At 45.3% G+C, this 26,510-nt stretch overlaps 1 protein-coding gene across 2 annotated transcripts in view; it reads left to right on the top strand.

Annotated features, from left to right (window-relative positions):
• LOC147891986 (uncharacterized) overlaps positions 1-26,510 on the top strand; it is a 49,650-nt gene that overhangs the window by 5,151 nt on the left and 17,989 nt on the right. The window lies entirely within an intron of this gene.

Here is a 26,510-nt window from a genome sequence, read left to right as displayed (position 1 = left end):
TTTTGTTTGAGTGCTGTAATGTCAACAATTGTCCTGTATTCTTAATAGCTGGACTGCTAATAGCAAGGGTTACCTATCATGTGCATGACAGAATTTATAATAAGAGCAAGTATTAGGCCTTGGTGGTATTTGTGAGCAAAGGGTATGAGCAAGGTGAGCAAGAGGGTGATTAGGAAGAAGAGCAACGTAAGTTGTATTGCAATAGATAGAAACAACATACAAAACTTGGGGTTTTGTCAAAGTGACAAAACCCTAACTAACCCAATCACTAACTACTAATTGTAGTTGGGAATTGTGGTTAGGGGGAAAAACCTCTAATGAGGGAAAAGTGCTCCTAACCCACTTCTTAGTCATACATTGGTCACTGCCATGAATTATGTCGATAATTCCAACACCCCCCTGCAGTGCCAATGTAATGATGTACAAGGAAAAGATAATCCAAAAGGAGATAAGTTGAGGGCATTGTGGAATGCCTCAAACTTCTCATGTGGAAGTGCTTCGGTAAAGATGTCTACAACATTGTCATGTGTGGAGACATAGATCATATTGATCTCCCCTGCATGCAACTTCTCTCTGACATAATGATAATGAACCTCAATGTGCTTCGTGCGAGCATGAAACATTGGATTCTTGGCAACTGCAATAGCACTCTGACTATCAGTGAGAATCGGAGGAGGACTCTCCAATGCTAGATGAAGATCAGCTACTAAACGACGTAGCCAAACACACTCAACTGTTGCTGTGAAAGCTGCCCTGTACTCAGCTTCACATGAGGAGGTAGCCATTGTAGATTATTTCTTGCTCAACCAAGAAATGCAAGCATCACCCAAAAAGAAACAATTACTACTAGTGGATTGCCTTGTGTCATAATCTCCAGCCAATCAGAGTCATTGTAAGCATGCATCTACAAGTCACCCCCCCGGGAAACATCAAGCCATAAGACTTAGTGCCTTGCAAGTAATGGAAAATGCGTTTTACAGCGTGCCAATGCATAGTCTTTGGGATGTGCATATATCTGCTCACTTGTGAAACTGCAAACTGAATATCAAGCCGAGTATTGCATAGATAAATGAGGCATTTCCAACAGCCTGGTTGTAAAGTGTGGCATCGACCAGTTCACCTCCATCATACATAGTAAGTTTCAGCCCCTATGTGACATATTTACTGAATAGTATGCTGTCTTCTTCACCTAGTCTACTGGACTTGCACCAAGCCAACCACAGGCTCCCCTCTTGAAGAAGAAAGGTGGATCCTGGCAATGGAACCACTGAAACCAGCCTCAACAACGTAAAGGGTGGTAGGTTCCACTTAATGACATCATACACAGTCAATTGACAAGTAAATATGCACCATAGAACAAATCACAGGGGAGCGAGAGCGCTCCTACTCAGAAACAAGGACACCGATTGGCCCCAAACGTTGGCGCCTCTTGCGGTATTTATTTAACATTCATTTGAAGCCAAGCGGCTGATTACAAAGGTCCCTGGGAAGCTGCACCACAGGAAAACCAACGCCCACAGACTCCCTGTCCAGCCCACCCTGTAATTCCTTGCTCAACTTCAAACGGTGAATGGCATCCAATCATTAGACAATCCTGTATCCTCAGCCAACCAAAGCATGCAACAGAGACCCCAATAGCATCCACTGTCTGAGCCACACCTGCAATCGAACAACCAAGTGCCCAACTAGCCAAACACGGCTGAACAACTGCAAGACAAAGCCCTCAACAGCTAAACTTTGGTGCAATCAATCAACAAAGCACTTCCAAACGGGTTGCCTGAATCTATAGCCTCTCCCGCCACTGTCCAACAGCATAAATCAACCTTTCTTTGCGAGGGAAGAAACACAAACGCAATGACTAGCCAGCAACCAATCAGGGAACGGAAAAAGCAGGGAAAGACAAGCCTCAAAGTTTTAGGATCATGACACTTAATTTCTCTTCATGAAGTTTTAGTGTAAACCACTCAAATAGTAATGTATTTTTTCTTCATGTTTTCTTTTTTATTGTTTGCACCTTCAAAAGGAGACTCCAAAATATGTCGGTGTAATCTTAAATAGTTTCACCTCCTTTCTGTTCCCAATTATCCCATTCAAAAAGAATCTCTGGATCGAAATCTGGAGAGAGAAATTGTTCCTTCAACTAAGCCTTGAGGTCTTCCCTTGTCTTACCCATCATCCCTTATACCTCTTGAGTCTGGTGCACAAAGAGTAGCTGATCCATTGAGAAGTAATGTAGCAAAGTTTAGCTTGGCACGTTTTTAAGTGTCTTCAAGAGCAAAATATGCATCTAAGCTTCTGATCCATCCAAGTAACACCACAACTTTTGATTCTCCATTATACTTAATCATCTGCACGTGCTTCTTATGGAGCTTGATCTTTTTCTTTGGTTTATAAGGTCACTTTCCATACTCTAAATTAGACGTCACTAGTGACCTCGAATTATGATGCTTTTAGGAAGTCTTGTTGGGTATAACTCTCAATCCAAATCACTGGTTCTTTAAGAGCTTCATTATCATTATCTTTCAATTCCTATGAAACCCATAGGACTTAGTCTATGTACCTCCTTCCATGTTTAATTTCTAGAAGTATGATTGTCATGATTCTACTTTGTTCTAAAGGTTCCCTTTCATTTAATCCATATTTAGTTTTTGTAGAACATTTGATAAGGCCTTCTACTGATTTTGTAGAGAATCATCCATTTGGTGTCAATCCTCTATCTTGTTGTCTCTCCATTCAATGTGGATAGGTGGATCTGCTTTTTGCTCGGCCTATGTGAGCTTTGAATCTTGTGGTCTAGTTTTCTTTGGAGGTCTCTTTTGCCTTGATGGTTTGCGTGGCTTTGTGGAGATGGGCTTCTTATTTGCCAGGGTTACTTCCTTGGATTTATTTTTCAGGGAGATCTTTGTGTTCACCATGTTGACCGAGGAGTGGACACAAAGGATGCTCAATCACACACATCTGCCCAGTATCCACAGAAGAAAGGTCACCGTGGCTGGAAAACCCTGTTGGAAAGGTCACCTCCCCATCTGTAAGCCCCCAAATGAGGAGAGCATGGGGGAGGGAGACCTAGGGCAAGGTATGCCCAGAGAAAGGGGACATCCACTGTACGGATCAGTACGGGCTGCTGCAGGGCAGTGTACGGAAGGTGTGCAGGTGCGCCAGGGTCCGGACAAGGGCTGAGCAGAGGCGGATCAGTAGCAGCATGGAGTTGCACTGTTGCAGCAGGTATTGGGCAGGTCTATGGCCTGCAAACAGGGCTGGCAGGTGGCGGGGTAAGCAGTCCAAAGGGGCTGGGCCCTGCATGGAACAAAGGGCTGGAAAAGGGGTTGGATAGGCAGCCAACCAGCCAACCATCTGGTCGGTTGGTTAGGGCTGCTACAGACCAGCCAGCTGGCCCAATTAGGGCTGGTTGGTCGTTTGGTTCTGGAGGGCCTTTGTGCCCTAATATCTCATTCTCTGGAGCAGCAGATTTACAGCAGACAGGAGCAGCAGATAGGGCTTCCTTGGGTCTTTTCCCAGAAGGTGAAGGAGACCTAAAGAGGGCTGCAGACTGAGCTAGTAAGTGCTGCCTACCTAGGCTGATCTACAGGCAGTAAGGTAGAGAGAACCATTCTGGACAGAAAGTCTACTTACGCTCGAGGTGGAGCACGCGGGGTCGAGTCGCACGCAAAGTAAAGATGATGTCCTGCCAAATGGCAACTAAGGTAGCCGCCGGGGAGACCAGCTGGCCTCCCATCACCCAACTGCACCAAGCGACCCAAATGTTCCAAGCAGTAATGCTACATACTTTGTCACATGCACCCTTGCACTTGGGTGCAAGGTGATAACTGGCTTCATCGACAAAGTGCAAATAGTTCCTATGATAGGATATTTTGGTAAAAGGCGATTTTGCTCTAGCAGCACCTGGCAGGCTTTGGCAGCTCACAACTGGTGATTTGGCTCCTTCTGGAACTGATTTGGCCTTTTGAATCCAAAAGAAGGGCTCTGGGCTCTTTTTGGAGTCCTGTGCTAAAATTAGCAATTTTTAATTGCACCACTCTTTCGGCCCCCCTGTTGCACACTTTGGCCCTAAGAATTAATTGCCTAGTAATTGGGCGTACATTCACTATTTCCAAGGGCCCACTAGGGAATTTTAATTTCCCAATTCCCGCCCCATGGCTGGACTCTCGTGCCCGAGTGACTCAAGGCAGTCACGCGCAAATTACGGGAGTCGCAAATCAAAAGTCCCATAATTTCACGTCCTCGTGACAGGATAAGTAAGTTTCTTTATGGTTTTGGTCTGAAATGCAGTGGTATGTTTGTAGCTTCACGCCAATGGTGGGCGTATGACAACACTATGAGCTTTCCGAAACTTTGAACTCACAAGCAAGGGTTGTGGACCCAAAGACCTTGTATCACGAGGCCTTAGGGCAAGTGGGTTCCAAAATCAGCAGTACCTTAGATAGCAAGCCGGTAGGTGACAGTAAGTATGGGGGATTTATCAATGTGGAGGTGACCAGAGGCATGACAAGGAGCATCTTGGTTATCATCGCCATGTATCACGGCCACGATAATCATCATTGTCCCCATTTGCATGCACTAGATAGTGCATTCATTATAGCTTCCCTTTCATCAGGACCTGCCACAGCTCCGAGAGCAGTTTCAGCAGTCTCACAGGTGGCAACAACTTAGTAGTATGGAGATCCTCTACAAGAACCTGTTCAAGAGGTTCTCATGTGCTATGGACATGTAGCAAGTATAAAGGTCACTATTCTTTTCAATGTGGCAGTTTTAAGGATTTGTTGGACAAGTGCATTGCCATTAAGCTCTGCCTTTCTAAAGCGCAATCCATAGTAGTGTTTCAACTTCACAGTGCATTTGGGAGTGCCCACCATACGGTTCTTAGCAAAGCGATTACTCAAGATGTCGAGCTCCGCATCAGTGGGATGGCGGAGAAATGAACCATTATTGTCACTCAGTTATGTCCAATAGGCATCATCTTATGTGCACCATGGCTTTCTGACCACCAACTAGTAATCAGATGGCGGCACCACACCATTGCAATGCAGGATATAGACTGGAAGGCCGAGGTGCTTTAAATGGTGCCACAAGAAGCTAATAGTTGGTTTGTCAATGTCACGGCACCAGCCATGACTAGAGATAGCTCTTGGATAGGGGTCTTTAGCTTTATCAACTGTTCCAATTCAGCAGAAGGGGATGTCGTGGGCATGTGCAGCCCATGGCATGGTTGCCTTTGAAACGGGCATGCAAGGTGAGGTTTAGCTAGGCCAAAGCTTGAATGCGATTCCACTGGCATCCAAGGGGAGGGTCAGCTAGACCGAAGCCTTTCTAGGTTCTTACTTTGTTGCCAAGATCTAAAAACAACCATAGATTAGGAAGACCAGATAGGGGGGGCTAGCACGCTCACCTCCCAGCCATAGATCCAGTCTAAAGGATCACCCTACGGGCTTGCGGTTAGCCCAACATTGCGCCACATCCATTAACACAACCCTCGTGTCCCATACCAGAATCCACTAGTCAAGACGTTTGGACAGACTAGCCACAGGCCTGCTCAAGGTCCCACTGTCTCAAGGGATCCCCATTGATGATTCCACAGCTCACCCACACATTGGGTATACGAACTGACCCTTGAAAAGAGTCCAACGCTTGGGCCGGGGCCCGGACCCCGGACCCCATTATCAAGGCTAGCTCATGCTATGACCTTGGAGTCATAACAACCTTTGTTGGCAGATCTGCAGCACACTGTAGCCCCTAGACAGGTGTGGCCGGCGTACGGACTTTACAACCTGCTGATGCCATCTATAGACAGGCAGAGCAGGCACAAGCAAGTGGAGGCAGTCAGTGCAGGCGTTGTAGCAGGAGATGGACTAACTCACTCTCTCTGTTGCTCACTACCGAGCGGCTGAACTGTGAGAATGATGCACTCAATACACAAGTGATGTTGCGGATAGCGGGCCTCCGAAGAGGAAATATATAACTGAATGTATGAATGCCCAAAGGATTGAATACAACTATATGAAGGGATGAAACTCTCATTACAAAACTGTAATAGAAACTAGAACTATGGAGAGCAGGTGAATCCTTAATGAGATGATCCTGTAGGTCCAGGCTCTCGTGCTGGTCTGTTGCCGGAAGTCTTGGCTGCTGAACTGAGCCACTGAAGACCCAAGAGTAGGATGAGAAATGAGGGACCAAGGGGCTGCCTTTTATAGGCCCCCTTGGGCTTGGAAAATGGCCAACTGCTATAGTTCCTGCACCGACTTGCTATCTTGCCCCGACCTGCTTGCCACATGGCTACTGATGTGGTGCCGCGACTTGCTGATGTCATTTGCACTTGTGCTGACATCATCATGCTGACATGGCTACTATTGCCTGCGTGGCGGCTGTTACGTTGGCTGGCTGCGTGGTAGTCGAGCATGTCCATGGGCTTGTGGATGCCCGTGACATTGCCTACTGCTGAAACTCGAACAAGGGTAGGGAAAAAGCCGCCTTGTACGCTGCAAGGAGGTTTGGATAATCTATGAGAAAGTCATCTTCCACCCATGGTGCGTTGTGGGAACCTCTGTTCTTGAACTTGACTGCATACAAGCGTTGTCGGTTACTTGTCCCTCTTTTGAACCGATGAAGTAAAATCTGCTCCGGTTCAATGATCTCGGCCTCATCAACAATTTCAGGCTGCCCCACATCGGGTATTGTTTAAGTGTCGGACCCACATATGGTTTGAGCCATGACACATGAAAAATTGGATGCATGGTCCATGTCGAATGTAACTGCAACTTCATCGCTACATCATTCACTACTTTGATTATTGGAAAGGGGCCAAAGCTTCGATGAGAGAGCTTCGGGCACTTCCTCCCAATCTTAAGGCGCTTCTTCATGATTTGAAGACGGACCCACTGCCCTTCCTTGTAACTCACGTCACGCCTGTGCTTGTTGGTTTGCGTTTGGTAGGTCTCCTGGGCTTTGGCAATGCGTGTAGGCTCACGGAAGCAAAAGGATGCACAAGAGTGGAGCAAGAAGTGGAAGCTGTTACATCAACTAGAAGAATGAAAATGAAAGTACAAAGTACTATAAAAGAGAACCCTAGGACCTAGTGTCCTAGTGGTACCACTAGTACTAGGTGTTATAAGATACTAAAAGTACTAGGTGACCTAAGTGCCAATAACTAAAGCTACATGGCACATACCAGGGCCCAGAGGGCATCAATACGACCGGGAGAAGATGGCTACAAACCCCCTCCATGGTATGGGCTGAAGTATCCTGGAAACGTCATAGAATACCTGGTATTTTCTGGTCATGGTGGCACATGTTCATTCAAAAGGATATAGCCACCTATGAATGTACAAGGTATGCTAGATCATGTAACAAAGGGAACCAAGTGTAAACCCTGTCGAAAGACTTCGAACTTGGGACGAGGAAGTGCCTTTGTAAACATATCTGCTATGTTGTCCTCTGTGGGAAGGTAGGACAACTCTATGTCTCCTGTTGACAACCGCTCTCGAACATAATGATAGTGAACTTCAATGTGCTTGGTACGTGCATGAAACACTGGATTACGCGCAATGGCCAAAGCACTCTGGCTAGCCGTCAGTGTAGACCATAGGGGAGGATGTTTGGCGAATACCAAGATTTGTAAGTAATTGTCGAAGCCAGACACACTCTACTGTAGCGGTGAAGGCTGCCCTATACTCAGCCTCACAGCTGGATGTGGCAACTGTTGGTTGCTTCTTGTTGAGCCAAGCGATACATGAACTGCTAAGCAAAAAACAGTTGCCGGTATGTGACACTCTGGTGTCAGACCAACCTGCCCAAGTCACTATCCGTGTAAGCATGCATGATAAGTGAACCTTGATCACCATAGAAGAGGGCCAAATCCTGAGTGCCTCTGAGATATCTGAAGACTCTTTTCACTGCCTGCCAATGCTGTGAACTGGGCATGTGCATGAACCTGCTGAGCTGGGATACTGCATACTGTAAGTCACTGAAAGCAATAGTTGCAATAGAAGAGTGTGATACAACTGAAGAGTGGGATAGGTTTTGTCTAAGTGACAAAACCTTGTCCTTCACTAACCGTAGTTAGTGAACTAACTGTGGTTAGGGGAAAAAACCTCTAAAATGAGGGAAAAGTGCCCCTAACCTACTTATTACATTACATTGGTCACTGCTAAATTATAACAATAATTCTAACACCCCCCTGTAGTGCCAATGTCATGTACAAGGAAATGATCAATCACCAAAAGGAGATAAGTTCAGGGCACTGCGAAATGCCTCAAACTTTTCACGTGGAAGTGCTTTGGTGAAAATGTCTGCAACATTGTCATGTGTTGACACATAGATCATACTGATCTCTCCTGCATGCAACTTCTCTCTGACGTAGTGATAGTGAACCTCAATGTGCTTCGTGCGAGCATGAAACACGGGATTCTTTGCCACTGCAATAGCACTCTGACTATCAGTGAGAATTGGAGAAGGACCCTCCAATGAAAGATGAAGATCAGCAAATAAACGACGCAGCCAAACACATTCAATTGTCGCTGTGAAAGCTGCCCTGTCCTCAGCTTCACATGAGGAGGTAGCCACTGTAGATTGTTTCTTGCTCAACCAAGAAATACAAGCTTTGCCCAAAAAGAAACAATTGCCACTTGTGGACTGCCTAGTGTCATAGTCTCCAGCCCAATCTGAGTCACTGTAGGCATGCATCTGCAAGTCACCCCCCCTGGGAAACATCAAGCCAAAAGACTTTGTACCTTGCAAGTAACAGAAGATGCGTTTTACAGCCTGCCAATGCATAGTCTTTGGGCTGTGCATATACCTGCTCACTTGAGAAACTGCAAACTGAATATCAGGTTGTGTATTGCAGAGATAAATGAGGCATCCAACAGCCTGACTATAGAGTGTGACATCAATTGATTCACCTGCATCATGCATTGTAAGCTTCAGCCCCGGCTCCATGGGAGTAACTATGGGCTTACAATCCTGCATGTTGAATCTGTCCAAGAGTTTCTACACATACTTGGATTGAGACATAACGATGCCACTTTTCTCTTGAGTGAATTGGATCCCCAAATAAAAGTGTAGTAGCCCCAAATCTGACATGTCAAAAGTGGTCTGCAATTCAGCTTTAAAATCTGCAATATTATCCTCATTTGACCCTGTGAGCAGTAAGTCATCTACATAAAGAATGATGACTAAAATATCCCCCCCATCCTTCTTGATGTAGAGGGTGCTCTCAGTTGGACTATTGTGCAGCCCCTTGCTGGTCAGAAAGGCATGAATTTTGGCATACCATGCACGTGGGGCTTGTTTCAGCCCATACAAAGCTTTGTTCAGCTTGCATACCTGAAGTGCATTTCCTGAAATTTTAAAGCCCGGAGGTTGTTTGACATAAACCTCTTCCAACAAGTCTCCATTAAGGAAAGCTGTTTTAATGTCCAACTGATGAACATTCCATTCAAAATTTGCAGCCATGGCTATAACTAACCGGATGGTTGTCATTATGGATGTAGGAGCAAAAGTCTCCTCATAGTCTATGGCCTTTTTCTGAGCATATCCTTTTGCAATCAGCCTTGCCTTGTACCGATCAATGGACCCATCTGGCTTTCTTTTCACTTTGAAAACCCACCGTGTACCTATGGCATGTTTACCTGGTGGCAAATCCACAACTTCCCATGTCTGATTTTTCTGAATGGACTGCAATTCATCGTGGATGGCATTCATCCAATGCACATTATCCTGTGCTTCTTCAGATGTCTCAGGCTCCTCCTCATCAAGAAGAGTACCTGCATAAGCTGATTCAACTGAAAGAGCTCCCCCCCCATGCCTTACTGCACTACGAGTTCTACCAGGTAATGGAGCATTAATTTTACTCTCCCTGAGAGTTTGTAACAGCCAATTTGGAACTGTTTTTGCTGTATGTATATCAGCAATTTCTTGCTGAACAACCTCTTCCACTGCTTGTGGAGGTGGTAAGACATCCTGTGGCTGAATCGGAGCATGTGGAGGTATCTGTAAATTGTGATTTGCATAAGATATATCAGCAGGGGAACCCAAGGCAATGGGTAGTAATCCCTCAAAGACATCATCGGAAGAAGTAGGCAAATCAAATTCAACTTGAGTGTGAGCTGAATTTTCTGAAAATATAACATCTCTACTGACAATAATCTTGCGTGTGACAAGATTGTAGAGATGGTAGCCCTTGCTCTGCACTGTACCCAACAAAAATGCATTTGATTGCCTTATCAGACAACTTATGCCAAAACTCAACGGGCACATGAGCATATGCAATGCATCCAAACACGAAAATTATCCATTGAAGGCTTTCTCCCTTTCCAAACTTCATAGGGAGTCTTGGTCTTCAAAGCTTTTGTGGGAGCCCGATTCAAAACATAATTGGCACACATGAGACCTTCAAGCCAAAATTTGTGAGGCAATTTTTTGCTTTTTAGCATGCATCTATCCATCTCCATAAGAGTACGATTTTTCCTCTCAGCTTTGCCATTTTGCTGAGGGGTTAGCCTCACTGTAAGCTGATGTGCAATGCCCTTGTCTTTCAAAAATGCATCAAAATCTGTAGACAAATACTCCCCTCCTCTATCTGTGCGTAATGTTTGTATCTTGAGTCCTGATTCATTCTCAACCATGGCTGCAAAGTGTTTGAAAACCATAAACACTTCTGATTTGCGTTTCAACCCATAAACCCAAGTGTAGTTGGAGGAGTCATCTATAAAAGTGACAAAGTAAAGATGACCACCCAATGATGGAGTCCTCATGGGACCACAGACATCACTATGAATAAGCTGTAATTTTCGAACAGCTTTTACTGATCCATCCTTCTTGAAAGGAAATCTGTGCATTTTACCAAGAATGCACCCTTCACAGGCATGTGGAGGAGGTGTTTCAAGAGGAGGCAATGCATCAACTATAGCATGTTTTTGAAGTGTCATCAAGCTGCCATAATGCATGTGTCCATATCTGGCATGCCATAACTCCGCATTCTGCATAGCAGCAGTAGGAGTGGAAACTGCAAGAGCATGTGCTGGTCTTTTCTCATACATGTCAAGCTGAAAAAGACCACATAACAAAGTGCCAGACAATCTCAAGGCATAATCATTCTCTCTGTCATGGACTGCACACTTGTCATCTTCAAAAATGACCTGAAATCCAGCTCTGTTAAGAGTGGACACTGAAAGTAGATTTTTTGTGATACCAGGCACATACAAGACATCAGGAATTTTGAATGTTGAGCCATCAATGGCTGTAAGTTCAACTTCTCCTGTACCACGAACTGAATAGGAGGAGTTGTTGGCACATGTGACCTTTTTACCAACGGGTGGATGCAGAGATGTGAAAAGACACTTCTTGGAAGTGATATTCTTTGAGGCACCGCTATCAAAATACCATGTATTTAGTGTCTCATTGACACTGAAAGCTGATGCATCCTTGGAAGAATCATAACTGCATGTCAGAAAAGCATAAGAGTCTGAAAGGGCCTGAAGGGGGAAGAAGAGCAAGAGGGAGAGAGTGAGAGAAGACTCAAGTGTGCGGGTGTGAAGTGATGAGCCACACCACAAACTCATTAGTTTTATTAGGATTAGGTTTTGCCCTATGATTGTCTTAAGACAGTCATAGGTGTCCTATCTTTAATAAAGGGGTGGCAATGTGCCTTTACCCCAACAACCTCCCACCTAAAGGCCAATGTGCCAAAAGGGGAGAAAAGAATAAAAATTACAGCAATATACAGTTACTGTATACAAGACCATAAAATAAGAATGGTCTTATCCTAATCCCATGATGTGGCGGCAATGTGCAAACCGCTCTGTAGGCAAGCTCTTAGTGAGCAAATCTGCAGGATTATCATCAGTGTGCACTTTCACAAGCTCAAGTTGCTTGTCTTCCAGTACCTCCCTGATGAAATGATATTTCACATCAATGTGCTTGGTCTTTTGATGAAAGACCGGATTCTTTGCCAACATGATAGCACTCTGACTATCACAATGCAAAACTGGCATATCTCCTGTAATGCCCAAATCTCCCACTAGCCGAGTAAGCCATATTGCTTCCTTGCAAGCCTCAGTGGCTGCAACATATTCAGCTTCAGTAGTTGACAGTGCAACGCATTTCTGCAACCGAGACACCCATGATATAGCACCTCCTGCAAATGTGAAAATATAACCGGTAGTAGACTTCCGGTTATCTGCATTCCCTGCATAGTCTGAATCTGTAAAACCATGCACCAATGCATCCTGCCTACCATAGCATATGCACAAGTCTTTGGTACCCTTGAGATACCTCAAGACACCTTTCACTGCTTCCCAGTGCCTCTTGCCTGGATTTGCCATATACCTGCTGATGACTCCCACCGCAAAGGCAATATCCGGACGAGTGGCAACCATGGCATACATCAAAGAACCAACTGCAGATGCATACGGAACCTTGGCCATTTCAGCCTTATCATCATCTGATCTGGGGCTGTCCTTACTGCCGAGTTTTAAATGTGGAGGCAACGGGGTACTAATGGACTTCCCCCCCTCCATTTTAAACCGCTGCAGTACTTTGTCAATGTACTCCTTCTGTGACAGAAACAAAAGTCCCTTGGACCTGTCACGAGTAATCCGCATGCCAAGAATATGATTTGCATCACCCAAGTCTTTCATGTCAAAAGACTTATGCAGTTGTTTCTTCAAAGCACTAATCTCATGCTGAGATTTACTGGCAATAAGCATGTCATCCACATATAGAATGAGTAGCATCAAACTGCCATCCTTTGCCCGTTTGGTGTACAAGCAATGATCGGTCTCACACCTATGATACCCTTGGGACTGCATGAAGGCATCAAACTTCTTGTACCATTCTCTTGGTGCCTGCTTGAGTCCATACAAGCTCCTTTTGAGCTTACACACAAGATGTTCTTTCCCTTTAACAGCATATCCCTCTGGCTGACTCATATAGATCTCATCATGGAGATCTCCGTGAAGAAAAGCTGTCTTCACATCCATCTGACATAAATCCATGTCGTCATGAGCAACAAGAGCTAACACTGCTCTCAAAGTAGTCATCTTGACTACAGGGGAAAAAATCTCATCAAAGTCAATGCCCTTCTCCTGCTTAAATCCCTTGGCAACCAATCTGGCCTTATACCTCGGTAAAGCATTTGAATCCACTTTGACTTTGTAAACCCACTTGCATGGCAAAACCTTTCTGCCTGCAGGTAGCTGCACCAAGTCCCATGTATCATTTTGAAGTAGGGAGTCCATTTCTGACTGCATGGCTTTCTCCCACTTCTTTTTCTCTGTTCTTCCCATAGCTTCCTTGAAGCTGGAAGGCTCACCACAATCTGTCAGCATGATAAAATCAGCCACATTATTGGCTCCTGGAACAAACCTGGCAGGAGGCCGTTGTACACGGGTGCTCCTCCTAACAAAAAGTTCCGGATTAGGCTGCTGTCCAGCCTGTTCGTCATGCATGACGGGTGGCTGTACCACCATATCTGGCTGTTCTACAGCCTCATCTGCTGGCATATCCAGTGGTGCATCATTGGCAAAATTATCTGGCTGATTTTCAGCCTGTATACCCTCTTGAACAGGGTTATCTGCAGCAGCCTGCTGCTGCATATAAATGGGCATTCTTTGCTGTCCAACATCATCATAAATAACCCTCCTGTATTCCACAGGTTGCACGGGTTCCTTGTGTACACTATCCTCTTTAAAGATGACATCATTGCTGCGTATAATCTTCCGTTTAACGGGATCCCATAACCTGTACCCCATTTCACCTTCGTCACCATAACCCATAAAGATGCATCTGAGAGACTTTTGGCTCCAGTTTGGTGCGCAGTTCTTTGCGTACATGAGCAAAGCACTCGCAGCCAAATACACGTAAGTGCTTATATGAAGGTGGCTTGCCAGACCACACCTCCTCTGGCACTTTCAACTCCAAAGCCTTGTTTGGCGACCTGTTAATAATGTGAACTGCTGTTTGCACGGCTTCTGCCCAAAAGCCATGGGGTAATGCAGCATAAGACAACATACATCGAACCTTCTCCTGAATAGTTCGATTCATCCGCTCACTTGCACCATTTTGAGATGCATTATGAGGGGCTGTGAGTTCCTGTTTGATGCCCTTAGCTTGGTAAAACTGCACAAAAGCATGTGACACATACTCACCCCCATTATCGGATCTGAGGCATTTCAGCCTACGACCTGTCCGATTCTCAACCTGAGCGACAAACTTCTTGAAAGCATCTAAGGCATCGCCCTTATGCTTCAAGAAATAGACCCACACTTTGCGTGTGGCATCATCAATGAAAGTAATAAAATATTTTGCACCCCCTAGTGATAACTGTGGCATCTCACACAAATCAGTGTGCACTAGATCAAGCGGTGCTCTATTCTGGGGAATTCTCCTCTTATGAGGAGTCACAGAATGCTTGCCAAATATGCAATGATCACAAGTAGGCAAATCTGAAAAAGAAAGAGACGGCAGATAACCCAAATGTGACAGTTCTTGCATTCCTTTAACAGACATGTGTCCCAACCGGCTATGCCACAATGAAACCTTTGGCAGCTCGGTTATGGCAACAACATGATTACCCACACTGGAAACATAAAGAGGGTACAAGGTATCACACTTATAACCCTCAGCCACTACAACCTGGCCATCAGTAATCACCCATTTGGAATCCCCAAATGTGGTGTGGTAACCACTGTCATCCAACAAGCCAGTGCTAATCAGATTTTTCTTGATTTGCGGCACATGGCGGACACCATCAAGCATAAATGTGCGTCCATCAGGGAACGCTATCTGTATACTGCCAATCCCTGCAATCTGACATGCATAGTTGTTCCCAAGATGAACAACTCCATGAGTACCTGTGTAGGAAGTAAACCACTCCCTATGAGGAGTAACATGAAAAGAAGCACCTGAATCTAAGAGCCAGGTGTGCATGTCATGGCCATCAATAACCAAAGCATGTGCTATTACAGCAGAAGAGCATAAAACATCATGTATGTCACTGTCACTGTCCTCTGCTGCAACATTCACTGCATCCAAGTCATCTGCTTTGGCTTTGGCTTTGCCTTTGCTTCCATTGCCTGCATCCTTTGTTTCAGCCTTCTTGGCTTTCTGATCCCGTATGAACTTGAAGCACTTAGACTTCACATGTCCCTTCTTGCCACAATAAAAGCATTCAATATCCTTTTTACCACGGGATTGACTGCGGGATTTGGACTTACTAGCAGATCTCCCCTTCTGCTGAGTCCTGCCTCTATCCTGTACCTGCAAGGCATTTGAAGACTTGCTGCTCGCATTATTCTTCCTGCTCATTTCCTCCATAAGGAGAGAGCTCTCTACATCAGCATACATAAGAGTGACATTCGAATTTGACAGGGTGGTCTTGAAAGTGTCCCAACTCTCAGGGAGGGTACACAACAAGAAAGTAGCCTTGAACTCCTCATCAAGGTTCAATCCCTGTGCAATCAGCTGTGTAAAGATGGCATTGAACTCACTCAAGTGTGAGGTCATAGCTGTACCTTCCTTCATGCGAAGATCAACCAGCTTCTTCAACCAATAAACCTTACTGGCTGAGCTCTTTTGGGCATACAACTCTTCTAGCCTCTGCCATAGGCCATAAGAGGTCTTTTCAGCCTGAACATTGAACACAAGAGTATCAGAAATAGTGAGCATGATGGCTGCCCTTGCGGACAAATCAAGCTCTTCCCAGTCATCAGCTGCCATGTCAGATGGCTTGACACCCTTCACCCTTATGGGCTTAGAAATCTTCTTTAACAGAAGTACATTCAAGCACTGTTCTGCCCATAATGCATAATTGTGTGCTCCTTCCAGTTTCTTTATGTTCAGAATTGAAGAATCACTTCCCCCTGATGCCATATCAGATAAGGAAAGTATCTGACTCCCTGGAAGTAAAAAGACTGAATAAAAATTCTGATTTCTCAGAAAAAACCTGCTCTATCAAGAGCCAGAAGCACTCACAATAGTGCTGTTTTTTACTGTCAAAAGAATCTGCAGCAAAACAGTAAATGTCCCTGCAATCACTGTACCTTCTGACAAACTGTACAGTGCTCAAATAGGCATAAAAAATTCTGATTTCTCAGAAAAAACAGTAAGTTCAGAATGCTGCAGTTGCTCCACAAGTGCTTTAACAGTGCATAATCAGCTGACAAAACACAAAACACAGCTGTCCGCACAAAACACAGCAAACACAGCAAACACAGCTGTCCTGATCACTTCTCCCACCTCAGATGAGGTATTGCACTGATTTAATATGCATAAACCACTTGGCATACACTTGACTGAAAAAAAAAGAGGTCCAGACACTTCAGCCTGTCACAAAACCTGCAACAGAAAATGGGATAAATCCCATGCAATCACCCTTCTGCCAAGGGGATAAAAGGCATCTGAAGATCTCTGACAGTAACCCAAGTGCTCTCAAGCAAAATCTGAGCAAAAGCCCTTTGATCTGACACTTGTACCAAGTGAAAACAACCTCAACAGTGAGGTAGCATGCAAAATGTAAATCTCTCTGACAAAATCAACTAACAGTGTAATGCAAATACTGCCCTGTGTAGAAATGGCATACACAGATCCCAACGTACAAACACTCAATGAGGAACCTTTTGAGCACTGTCAACGATGGACAGTTAGGGACCGAGTAAACTCGATGCGCCCTGGCCAAGCGTGGCTCAACTGAGGTTCTCTGAGTGTTGCACAAGAAATGTGACCTGCAAGAAAATGTCACCTCGACACTGCGGAAATCGAGATAAATGTGTGCTCTCTGGCACCACACTGCCTCAAGGCATACAAAGCATCACCTGCCGGGCAAAAGCCCTATGATCTGCTCACCCGTAAACTGAGATTCAAACCCAGTAAAAGCATATGTCCTCTTGCAAAATCAAGGCATTACCTTCCCAGAACAAAATAACTGTGCAATCAACCACACACTGTGGTTCTGGTCACCTCAAGCACGAGGGAAATGAAGGTACTTGCTGTACTTTCAAGAAAAACACAGTTTTGAGAACTGAAAGATGATCCTGAATGAAGAGGAATGAAGAGCAGAGTGCTCTTTCTCCTTCTCTTTCTTCCCAAAAAAAAATTCTGCCTGCTGTACTTGATGTACCTGCGCACGTGTGCAGAATCCCAGAAGAGAGAAGCAAAAAAAAATAATTCGACGGTCTCCCTGATGCAGCTCCCTGTACCTGCGGAGTGTAGATCTGTACGGATGTACGGCTCCTGTACGGAGTCCGTACAGTAGGTACGGATGTCCGTACCTGAGCGCGCGCTGCGCACTCTGGTTCCGCGCAGCCTGGTGCTGTGCACAGGCTGCCCCTGCGCAGGCTAGCAGCTAGCAGCTGCTGCCCTGCTCTACGCCCGCGCCCGCGCCCGCGTCGTGCCCTGCTCTACGCCCGCGACCGCGCCCGCGCCTTGATCTGTGCCCGCGCCCGCGCCGCTGTGCTCCGCTTGCCGCCGGTGCTGCCTGCGCCCGTCCGTATGGATGTACGGACGACGTACGTCCGTATGGCGCTGTCACCTGCTGGCCCGTTGGCCCGTGAAGAGGCTAGGTAGAGGTCGAGGGGGGGTGGGTAGGCAAGGGTAGAGGGAGAAGTGGCTCTAATACCAGTTGAAAGGGCCTGAAGGGGGAAGAAGAGCAAGAGGGAGAGAGTGAGAGAAGACTCAAGTGTGCGGGTGTGAAGTGATGAGCCACACCACAAACTCATTAGTTTTATTAGGATTAGGTTTTGCCCTATGACTGTCTTAAGACAGTCATAGGTGTCCTATCTTTAATAAAGGGGTGGCAATGTGCCTTTACCCCAACAGAGTCATCATTACAAGTGGCTGTAATATCCGGAGCAGCCAACTGAGAGTCTGAAATGCAAGACAAGAAGGCATAGTCGTGTTCCACAAAGTTGGCTGTAGCTTCCTCATTGTCAGATGCATGAGGAGCTGAATCTGAAACAGCCATACCGGAGCTGTTTTTCTTTTCTTTTGCAAGCCTCTTCTTGCATTCTCTAATGTAATGACCTGGCTTTTTGCAGTAATGACATATACCCTTCTTCTTGGGCTTACTTGCATCACCCTTAGCCTTTTGAGAACCACTGGAAGGCTGATTTGCTGATGTCTTTGCTTGTCCCTTTCCTTTAGGCTTGAATTTTGAAAGCATGGCATGTTCACCTGCTCGTGAAGCCATGTTTTTCCTGGTCTGCTCTTCCTGCAACAGAAGTCCTATCAACTCGTGAAAATTGAGAGGATTTGCACCCCCCCTCAATGACAAATTTAGCGAGGTATGAAAGCTGAGATAAGACTCAGGAAGAGAATTCAGAGTAGTGGTAATCATCTCTGAATCAGGAATGATCTCATCAATATTCAGCAATTGCTCTCGTAAATCCTGTAGCTTTGTGAGGTGCACTGACATGGAGTCACCCTCTTCCATATGTGTATGAGACAATTCTCTTTTCAAAAAAGACACCCTGGCATCATTCCGAGCTGCATACATGCTCTCCAAAATATCCCATGCTGCCTTTGAGGTCTTACATGACCGGATATGCGGAATGATGAATCTTTTCACTGAAAGAGAAATACATGACAAAGCTAAAGCATCACGTGAATCCCATCTCTTTTGCTCTGGAGTAGTAGCTATAGTTGCACCAATAACTTGTCCTGCAGCTGTACCCTGTGCACGACCTCTGCCTCCTCCTTGCTGGGGAGGGGTATTAGGTGCCACATTTGCTGGCCGGATCTCATCCCCATTTACATAGTCCCACAAATTACGGGAAATCAGAATGTTGCGTACCATAAAACTCCAGAGGGAGTAGTTGGTACCATCCAGCTTATCCTCTTGTGAGAGACCACTGAACTGGAAATCATTTTGATTTTGCTGGGGCATGTCTGAGAAAGAAAATACAGCAAATGCAAATCTGAATTCCCTTGCTGGGAATGGAGTGCACAATTCCCAAAAAAAATACAGCCAAACACTGGCTGAAAATGCAACTCAAATCTCTGTAATGTCTCTGTCAGAAATCTGCCAGAGCATCCAATCTCTCCCAAAACTTGCCAAAAGTGCTTCAAAACACTTACAGAAAGGCAGTGTGAACTGAAACCTGCAAAATTGCTACCCAAATGCAAAAGCCCCAATTTGTGGCTTGAAATTGCAACCAGAAAGGGGCAAATGGTCTAAAAGCCCCAAATGTTGCACAAATTGCACTCTGCCTGCAAAAGTCCCAAATCTTATTGCACAATTGCAGTGTGATTGCAAAAGCCCCAAATTTTTGCAATTCTCTGCAACAAATGCAAAGTCTGTCCCCAAATACGGAATGCCCCAAATTCTTGCAAGATCTTAGCCAAACAATGGCTGTCTGCGCAAGTGCCTATCAGGAAACACCTTCCAGAGTCCACCTGCAAAGAAAAAATATGCAGAAAGTATGGTCTCCTCAGATTGTACGGAACTGATAGTACGAAATCCGTACAATGTACGGACTTGTACGGAGCTCTTTGTACGGATGTACGAATTCTTGTACGGAACAGTCGACACAGATCTGTACGGCGGTTGTACGAAAACAGGTACGACGAGTGTACGTCGGTTGTACGAAACAGGTACAACTGTACGAAACAGTCCGTACGAGTTGTACAGACAGCAGCGCAAAGAGCAGGTACTGATGACGACGAGCTGTACGGGCTGGCGCAGATGGTACGGATAGCAGGTGTACAGCGAAACTGTGCGACAGTACGGCGACGGGCTGGCGCAGATGTATGGAATGCTGGAGCTCTGTGAGCTTGTACGGACTTGACGGCAAGAGCTGTACGGTGCAGGAGCTGGTACGGTGCAGGAGCTGGTACGGCGCAGGAGCTGGTACGACGGTGTAGGAGCTGAGTCCGTACAGATTGTACGGACGACGAGCGAATTGAGTAGGGAGCAGGGTAGCTGGGCAGTAAGCTTGCGGGCAAGGAAGCTAAGAGCAGGATCTTGCTGCTCTGATACCAAATGTGAGTACTAAGGGAGAGAGAGCAGAGTCTGTGAGCAAGAGAGCAAGAGAGTAGGAGAGTGAGAGCTGAAAGCAATAGTTGCAATAGAAGAGTGTGATACAAATGAAGAGTGGGATAGGTTTTGTCTAAGTGACAAAACCTTATCCTTCACTAACCGTAGTTAGTGAACTAACTGTGGTTAGGGGGAAAAACCTCTAAAATGAGGGAAAAGTGCCCCTGGGCCCTAACCTACTTATTACATTACATTGGTCACTGCTAAATTATAACAATAATTCTAACACTACAGCCACATCATCGGGTTCTACTTAAGCTACTGTACATCTATAGTTACACCTATAGTTGCAGTTACATATACTTTTATGACAGGTGGTTTGTCATCGACCTCTTTCGTCACAGATTCTTTATCCGACTCATCACTCAGGTCACCTTCACCAGAGGTGATACACACAGGCCCACATTACTCGACTTTCCTTCCACATCTCCCTCTCAGTAAGCCATCTCTCTCACATCCCATTGGGATTATCTCATCCATGTCTCCCTCATCTCTCCCATACTCCACTAGGCTCCTTTCATTCATATCTCAGCCATCTGCTTTTCTTACCCAGCTCGCTGGGTCACCGCCTACCATCCTACCCCACCCTCCTATTTGTATCTCAGCTCTTTTAGTTTCAGCTAGAGTAGGGACTTGCTGATCCACTAGACATATGGGAGGCTTTACTCATAGAGGTACACAGTATACGAGTGTCACCACAATGTAAATATCCTAAGTCAAAGTACAGTTGACCATTTATTTGATCATAATTAAAGAGTTTTATATGTGTTAATTACGGTCAAAGAGTTATTTTAATGGTCAAAGGATTGACTACGGTCAAAGATACTTGACTCCAGTCAAGTAAACCTGACTGCGGTCAGAGAGTGTTGACTTCGGTCAACGAGACTTGGCGGGCGCCAAGAGAGTTAACCTCGGTTAACCAAGATGTGCCAACTTCGGTTGGAGAGACTTGGCTATATTTAAAGCGCCTTGACTTTTGGTCAAAGCTCTTTAATTATAATCAAGAGTGTTGACCCCGGTCAACCAGAGAAAATATATATATATATATTTATATATATATATATTTGTTTAGATGTGCACATGTGTTCAGTGGGGACGCCCACCGTGACTAGGATTAGTCCACAGTGTGTTATTTGCATGCAAAGTGCTAACAATTAATGGGTACCATGGTGGTGCGCTTTAATTAATTGTTGCAGGTACTAGGAAGGACTATTTTTCCTAAGCGAAATGGGAGCCTGACAAGCATCTAGGAGGCGGTTCGTGTGACCGAGAGCTTTGAAGACTCCAGAATGGCCCTTAGAGGCTTGTAATAGGATTTTAGACAAGTGGCATGTTGCCAATTTGAATGGAGCTTGAAGCTCTTGTAAAAGTGGATTTTTCACGTTTTTGAAAAGAGGAGACTCACGAGACAGCTCTAAGCTGAACTTCTGTAACAGAATTTCTGCAATTAATAAAGACCTTCGGGGGGGTCCAGCCCGACAATTTGTCCTGGGCCCTAGTGTATCTTCAGAGAGAGGGAGTGAGGAAGAGCTTTGGAGAGTAAAATTCCGTCTGCTTTTATGAAGCCATAACTGTTTTACCTGTCTGGTTGTATTGGTATCAGAGCGTGGTTTCACAGTTTCTTTAAACTGTGACGATTCAAGTAAGGTTGAAGAGTGCAGGTCTGTGACGCAGAATAAGTGATGGCATAGCGCAAGAAGAGCTGCCAATAAAGCTATCGGTCTGGACGTCGATACAAGTAGTGAGCAGACGACGAAGTGACTATCGATAGCGCAAATGAACTCCACTACCATGGGTCCGATGATGGCAGACGAAGGTGTGGAACCGAGAGGTGCTAGTTGGTAGGTCGGTGGAGCGCTGCCTGTTAGCTGCGACAGAAGGGAATTGACGTGGAACGAGCTTGACGAAATCTTACGGAAGAGATGCCTTCACGGGGATGCCTGCGCCGCCCATCTGTTTTCACAGAGATACAAATGTTAAACCGGAAGGCGTGAGCTTCTTTCTGACGGGATTTGTAGGTTTTTCTTTCGTCGATCCCCTGCACGGGCGTAGGTGCTGCAAAGGTGATCAGGATGCAGGCGCGACGCGTGACGACTCCTGCATAGCCAAGGTTTGAAACCTTTGGCTGTTGCTGACGTGGCCAGGGTGCCACCTAGGCAGACACGTGGCATGCACAGAGCTGACGTGGCAGACACGTGTGGATGCTGACGTGGCAGCATATGCAGGCTGATGACGTGGCAGTACACGTGGCATCCAGCTCAGAGCTGACGTGGCACACTGACACGTGGCAGCCAGGCTGGCAGACCTGTGGTTAGTGTGACCTTGTTCAAATTAACTGCAGTTAGCCGACCCTGGTTAGGGATCTGGTCAGAGGACAGCCTAACCAGACTGGACTGGTGCAGTTAACCAGTTTGGTTCAGTTAGTGGCCAAGTTACAGACATCTAACCAGACCAGAACAGGACTGATCTGGTTAATGTAACCAGTAGTTTCCCATCTGGTCACTGTTTCCCAAAAAAAAAAAAAAAAAAAAAGAGTTGCAGAGACAGTTTTGCCATCAATGCCCACCTATCTGGTAAGCATTTTACTGTCAGAAAATCAGCAGAAAACAGAGAAAATCAGAGTTTTGCAGAAATAAAAGAGATGCATACCTTTGTGCACAGAGAAGGGGAAAACAGATGCCTTTTGAAGCCATCTGCAGCAGCCAGAAAAGGGGAATATAAATTGTTGATGCTTTGGCAATTGTGTGGGTACATGCCTTGAACTGACAGCCAGTACTGGCATAGATTGTAAATGCAAAACACCTCTTGTTGAGGTACCTTTTCTGTTGGAAAAGCAAAGGTAGTGTGCATCAGTTACCCGCACTATGTGAGAAATCTGCAGATCTCAGAATATGGATCAATCACCTATCCAGTGGGATTCACAAGATAGGGATGTACATCCAGGACAGAGAAATGTGCCGCAAACTCAACAAGAATTTGAACAAATGGTACGCACTCGTATACAAGAGCTGGAAAAATCCCAGGGCTCAGCATTTGTTTCAAGCAGAAGCTATGCCTAATCCAGTATATGACGTGCCAATGCCGGAGGCACACTCTCGTGTACAGTCTGAGAGAGAGAGATTTCATAGATCTCATAGGAGACGGTCCCATAGTAAAAAGAGATCGAGGCGTCATCACCGATCTCCTAGTCCATCACCGTCTACCTCGAGTTCGACTTCTGTGTCTTCTTCTTCCTTATCAGATAAACCATCCAGGAAAAGAAGGAAACACGAGAAGTCTGGGAAGAGAAAGTCTTCCAAAGCGACCAGGGAATTTAAAGAGGGAGGAAAATCTGTCAAGTTTATGACCTACAATGGACAGTATGGTCATACAGACAAAGCATTGCAGTTTATCAGACAGTTTGATGCTGCATTCGGTACATAAAAATTTTCAGAATCCTCCAAATTAAGAATGGTCAGTTTACACTTGACAGCAACGGCTAGTGCATGGTGGAGTGCACTGACCACAGATGGGTCAGCCCCAAGGAAGTGGAAGGGCTTCAAGAAAGCCTTCTACCAGCAGTTCATGCCTAAACAGTTTAGAGACCATGTTCTTCAAGATTGGGACAGCTTGCACATGGATGCAGGAGATACAGTGGACGGGTACAACCAAAAGTTCTGGGATGCTTATTTGCAGGTTGCACCGTTCAAAAAGATCTCCAAAGGCACCCAGATGAGGAAGTACAGAGCAGGTCTCACTCCAAGAATTCAGGCAGTAGTGAATGCTTTGGGGGCAAAGAATATTCAAGATCTTATGCATTCAGCCTCAGTAGCGAGTCTTGTGCCGCTACAAGATCCATCTACAGTGCCATCCTTGCATGCAGGACGTGCTGATAAAAAGAAAACTGATTTTACAAAATCAGAAAAGAAAGAGTTCCCCAAGGCTGAAAAGAAAGGGTTTCAGTCTCAGAAGCCGAGGGGTACTCAGTTTTCAAAGACTTATAAGGGCAAATCTCTATTCACCCCTGAACAGATAGCGGAATTCCGTAGAGATGCGAAATGCTTCAGGTGCGGTAAAGAGGGGCATGTGGCTGCCCAGTGCCCAGAAAAGCCTTCATCATCGAAGGGAAAAGAGGCAGAGAAGCCACAAGGACCGCAAAAGCCAATGGCGGGGGGAATTCCTGATATACTGGGTCATGCTTTGAACCCAGAAGAACGAGAATTGCTGCTATCATGGGGCAAAATTAGAGACCAGCAAGCGCTAATTTTATTTGATCCAGGGGCTACTGATAATTTCATATCAGAGGATCTAGCCCTGAGGCTGGGAATAAAGACGGAAGAGTTAGGCAGGGCTTTGGATGCCGATCAAATGTTTTGTGGGAATCTTGTGCCAGTTACTCCCTTGATAGGGAAGCTCCGTCTTCATGTTCAAAGTTATGTGGATCAGGAAGACTTCTTCATTTCTCCACTGAAACATTATGATGTAGTTTTGGGGATGCCTTGGTTTTACCGCAAGGCAGTGAAGTTGACTCTTCCTGAAAGAGTGCTGGAATTTGTGCATAGGGGGAAAAATCAGCGTTTAATTGCCAGGAATAAAGGGGACACTATCCCCATTGTATCTGATGTTTCATGCGGTAAAGCAATAAAGTCTGCAATTTCTGCGTACATGGTTTTTGTAAAAGAAAAAGAGAATGATATGCATGCTGAAATGAATGATGCAGACAAAGATAAGTTTCAGTTTCTGGTAAACTTTAAAGATTGTTTTTCTGACGTTTTGCCAGGGGAGTTACCCCCAGAGAGACCTGAAGATCATCAGATAGAGTTAATGCCTGGTGGTGAGCCACCAAATAGACCTCCTTATAGAGTCAGTGCGACTCAGAGAGAGGAGATTATGGCTCAGGTACAGGACTTGTTGTCCAAAGGGTTGATTCAGCCCAGCTCGTCTCCTTTTTGTTCCCCTGTACTGTTAGTACAGAAGAAAGATGGTTCATTCCGTATGTGCGTCGATTATCGCGCACTGAACAAAATGACCATCAAGAATAGATTCCCTATTCCGCGTATTGATGATGTCTTGGATCAGTTAAATGGAGCTTCAGTTTTCATCAGGATAGACTTAAAGAGTGGCTACCACCAAGTGAGGATACAGCCTCAGGATGTGCATAAGACAGCATTCCGCACAACATTCGGGTTGTATGAATACTTAGTGATGCCTTTTGGGTTGACAAATGCTCCAGCCACATTCAATAGAATGATGGATCGCATCTTCCGGAAGTACAGGCATTTTACGGGTACTTTCTTTGATGATATCTTAGTTTTTTCTAAGACAGAGGAAGACCACAGAGAACATCTTGCTATAGTGTTTCAAGAGCTGAGAAATCATCAGCTCTATGCAAACAGCAAGAAAAGTGAGTTCTTCTTGGAAGAAATCCACTATCTGGGGCATATAATATCCAAGAATGGGATACAAATGGATCCAGCGAAGATCTGTGCCATTCAGGAATGGCCAGAGCTGAAAACTGTGCATGAAGTTCGAAGCTTTTTAGGCTTGTGTTCTTACTACAGAAGGTTTATCAGACATTTTGCTGATATCGCAGCTCCATTACATGACCTTACTAAGAAAAATGCAGCCTTCACCTGGGGATTATCACAGAAGAAAGCATTCAATACACTCAAGGAGAAGTTGACTACAGAGCCTATTCTGGTAGTCCCGGATCTTTATCAGTCTTTTGATGTTGATTGTGATGCTTGTGGAGAATGTGTTGGGGCTGCATTGCATCAGAATGGTCATGTAGTAGCCTATGAAAGCAGGCGACTTCGGGATGCGGAAAGATATTTAGGAATCTATGAGAAAGAGTTATTGGCTGTAATTCATGCCATCCATACATGGAAACACTATCTTTTGGGTGCAGATTTTACTGTCAAAACAGATCACCAAAGTCTGAAATACTTTTTGACTCAGACCAAGCTTTCAGAGAAGCATATGAAATGGGCAAACATGCTGTCAATGTATCATTTTCAGATTGTCCATACCCCAGGAATTCGTCGGAACAGAGTGGCAGATGCCTTGTCCCGAAGACCCCAGGTCAATAATGTAACTATTGCTTATCATCAGGACCTGGAAGGCATGAGGGAACAATATGCTCATGATTCAGATTTTGGTGAAATTTTACAGCAGATGCAAGAAGGGCAATCCACCAGTCACTATTCCCTGAAAGATGGGTATTTAATGAAAGATGATTGCCTATGCATCACCCAGGAGATGAGGAAAAAGATTTTGGGGGAATGCCATGCACCTCCCTATGCTGGACATAGAGGAATTACAGCACCTCCCTATGCTGGACATAGAGGAATTACAGCAACAACTCTAGCCCTAGAGAGGTATTTCTTTTGGCCAGGAATGCGGAAAGATATACATCAGTTTGTTACTGAATGCCTTACGTGTCAGAAAATAAAGTACGATAGACGGAAGGCACCTGGCCTACTTATGC

This window comes from Dipteris shenzhenensis, chromosome 17 (genome assembly GCF_047967505.1).
Source record: "Dipteris shenzhenensis isolate YYH24624 ecotype China chromosome 17, Dip_SZ_1.0, whole genome shotgun sequence".
NCBI classification, from domain to species: Eukaryota; Viridiplantae; Streptophyta; class Polypodiopsida; order Gleicheniales; family Dipteridaceae; genus Dipteris; species Dipteris shenzhenensis.
Note: the sequence above shows the minus strand (reverse complement) of the source record. Positions and strands in the feature narration are given on the sequence as shown.